Consider the following 3667-nt stretch of genomic DNA (forward strand, 5'->3'; position numbering starts at 1 on the left):
TCAGGTGTCCATCCGGGAGCGGTCTGTGGTGAAGTAAATCTCCCGAAGTGTTGTGCACTTTTCCCTTGCCAACTAGTCGATAATTCGGTTCCGATAAGTATAGTTGGCAAGATGAAATGCCCTAAACCAAAAGTAAATATAAAGTCATTATCATTAATAAAATAGAACAATTTAAAAGGAAAAAAAATTATAATTACCTCGGGAAATTTCCTTTGATAGTTGATACTAGCCTTATCACTAGTTTCTTTCACCGATGAAGTGTTGCACTTTTCTCTCATATACACTTCTTTATCTCTTTGCAATTCAGAGACTTGTGCTTGCAATTCCGCCAACTTTTGCAACACTTCTTCATTTGAAGGATTTCTTCTCCTAGGACTCTTGTAAAAAGAGGTTGGAGTCACACCATGACCCTTACCCCTCACCCGACCGGGATACTCGGGAGCATCTAGTACTCTACTAAGTACGCTCTCCTCACCGGTGGATGCCGATTGCGACAAGGTCTCCTGTAATTCATTTACATTTAAATAATTATTAGTGGAGATAAAAAGTCATTTATATATTAAAAAACATTTGATTTAATTAAAGACACAGTATTATACTTACACATTCAGTATAAACTCTCTGAACATCGGGATCGACAGCGTGATTCTTGCCCACACGAGCTTCCTTCCACAACACATGTACAGGAAGTGAAGCTTCCTCACTTTTACTCTCCTCCAACTATGCATTGACACAAACGATAAAATCGTCAATTAAAACATGCACATGTAGACAATTAATTAAATCGAATTTCTATTTACTTACAATTTTATCCTCTAAGCGTGCATATCCCAAACGCCCTTTTTTGTATGGATACGCGGGTTTGGATGCTCTCTCCCTATTCGTGGCACTCTTTTTCTGAAAAGCTTCATCTCTTTGCTTTACAAACTCAGCCCAATCTGCTTCATCAATGAAGGTCGCATACTTTGTTGGCCGTCCCGGTGCATCTTTAAGAAATTTTCCATCTTTATCCTTAAGATAGGTGTTTGTCAAAAAACTTTTCCACCCTCTATATCTCTTGCCGGCCAAACTAAGTATGTAGCTTTTACGTTCATCTGGTATCTCAAAAGTCCTCTGCAAAAAAACGTACGCATAGTGTGTTAGTATAAATAATTTAAACAATTTATCGTCAAGATAATAACAACAATTAACCATATATGATATATACCTGAAGCTCTTCCCAAATCGCTTGTTTTTTCTCCTCCAATTCTAAATTTTTCGTTTTCGATTTCCAGGTAGCTATGGAGACCGGAATATGCATACGGACAAGTGTACCAATATAACTTGTCAACTTTGCAGAATTAGGACCAATTGGTTGTTTATCAGACTAGGCTGGGAAACGATCAAACTTTCACTATACACAAGTTACCCCTATAGCAAATTCACAAAGTTAGTAACCACCAAGACAAAATCGATTGAACAAAGGAAATCAACAATAGTTTGATGTGTGTACATACTCCTAAATATGTAGTACCAGAGTCAATGATACGAGCTCCAAAGAGATCCAAAGTTATCAATCCAGTCAGACCTATACAAGAAATTCAATTCAATGTATGATTATAATAAGAATGGGTGAATAGCTCATGATGCAGTTAATTAAATACACCACTACTAACAGTACTACTAACACAAGACACACGATGCAGTTAATTAAATACACCACTACTAACACGAAGCTATAAAACTTTTTGCTCAAAAGCAAACCTTATGAATCATCCTTGTCTATATACATTAACTCACTCTTGTTTCATTCTTTACCTTCTCTCTTCCTCATTAATTCAACTCTCATAAGGTATATATTATTACTATTATTATATATTATTTATTATTTAATTTCTCTATGTGCTGTCATTCTCATACTTTACAGTACTTGGCATCCTTGAACAAGCCAATTTATTGTACAATATATATATACCATCACTCTCAATCTCATACACACACAACATATATATCATAGAGTTATTATATATAAATAAAAGTATATAATATATATTTTAAAGTAGAAACCAGAGACAAAGATTTGAAGATGGCACAAAGATTTGGTTAACTCAATTCTAATAGAAAAGTCTCATTCTAATACATTAATAAGCTACACTTGTGATACTATTGTTTGATGAAATGCCAAAATTTTGTGATACTCATGGTGCAAGTTTAGCCGTACTATGTTACTATTGTTTGATGAAATGCCAAAATTTTGTGATAAACAGTGGCAAGTCTATTTTGTATTCAGTAACTTCAGAATTTTATCAACACTACAGCCAAAAAACCATGGATTTTTGAATCATGAAAAGCGGAAGTAAATCAACTTAGAATTTAAAAATACCTACTAAGGATTGTGGCATTTCATCAATTATCAACTCAAATCATTTCTTTCAGGCATTTCATCAAACAAGTTGCAGGCAGAAGTTCAATCTTTGATACCAAATAAAATTTTCACTGAAAATTAAACCTAAAACTCACCGGCGGTGGATAAAACGAGTGACGGAGGAGAAGCCGACGGAGGGACGCCGACGGTGGTTGCCGATGGTGGTGGACGGAAGGGTTTCGCGTGCAGTGAGGGTTTGTGGATGAAGAACAGTGGTGGACGGAAGGGTTCTGCAGAAAACGAAAGAGAGAAATGAGAAACAGTAACGCGTGTTTTGGTTTTTAATTTTTAGTAATAAAGGCTACTAAAGCGCTTCTGAAAAGCGCTCTCATAGCCTGGTCTATACCAGCGCTTTTGACAAAAAGCGCTCTCATTAAACACCCCTACCAGAGCGCTTTTGAAAAGCGCTTTCGTTCCCCCCACGTTCCCCCCACCTACCAGAGCGCTTTTGTAAAGCGCTTTCGTACCCCCCACCTACCAGAGCGCTTTTGAAAAGCGCTCTCACAACCCCCCCCTACCAGAGCGCTTCTTAAAAGCGCTTTCATACCCCCCCACTATTAGAGCGCTTTTTTAGCGTGTTTTTTAATTTTGTCTTTAGCGAAGCCTATGCCAGCGCTTTTCCTAAAAGCGCTTTCGTAGGGGTGCTGCTAAAAGCCAAATTTGGCGTAGTGCTACGTGGAAAACACCCCCAAACTTAATTAGATGGGTAATTTTCTTGAAATATTGGTTTGTTTTATATTTTATTTTTAAAACTTGGTTATTAAAAAAAATTCTTCAAAAACGGTCAATTGTGATTTCATATCTTTAAGTAGTTAACGGAGAAATTTTCTTCTGATTTATGAGTTTCTCAACTGAATAAATAGGAGTGGAAATACGAGTTCATATCTTAGAAAGTCTGAGTATAAAACTTACTCTAAATTTTCTGTTTTTTATGTTTGAATCTTACATAGAATATATTATAAAAAAATTTATGACGTGATTGATAGGAAATTAAGATACAATAACAATCCAATATGTTGGGGATATAAAATTTTCACACTTGTAAGAATCTTGATGATCAACAACAAATATAGGACGTCAAATCAAACAAATAAACACACAAAAGAACACCAGTATTTTAAACGTGGAAAACCCTTCAATATGAGAGTAAAAACCATGAGTCGTCCAAACCAAAGAAATAATTGCACTATAATCAATTGAGGTTACAAGAGAGACTTAAAGTGATCCAAAAACAAGTGCTAACAACCGCAAGTCACAAAGCAA

General features: G+C 35.9%; 1 long non-coding RNA gene across 1 annotated transcript; it reads right to left on the reverse strand.

The window, feature by feature from the left end:
* Positions 1 to 1366: 1366 nt before the first annotated feature.
* LOC131622709 (uncharacterized) lies at positions 1367 to 2813 on the reverse strand. Its single transcript, XR_009289978.1, has 3 exons — positions 2500 to 2813; positions 1497 to 1567; positions 1367 to 1410 (listed from the first exon to the last, which is right to left on the reverse strand). It is a non-coding gene; the product is annotated as an uncharacterized LOC131622709 (long non-coding RNA).
* Positions 2814 to 3667: the final 854 nt, after the last annotated feature.

Source organism: Vicia villosa, unplaced genomic scaffold (genome assembly GCF_029867415.1).
Source record: "Vicia villosa cultivar HV-30 ecotype Madison, WI unplaced genomic scaffold, Vvil1.0 ctg.000041F_1_1_1, whole genome shotgun sequence".
In the NCBI taxonomy this organism is placed as follows: Eukaryota; Viridiplantae; Streptophyta; class Magnoliopsida; order Fabales; family Fabaceae; genus Vicia; species Vicia villosa.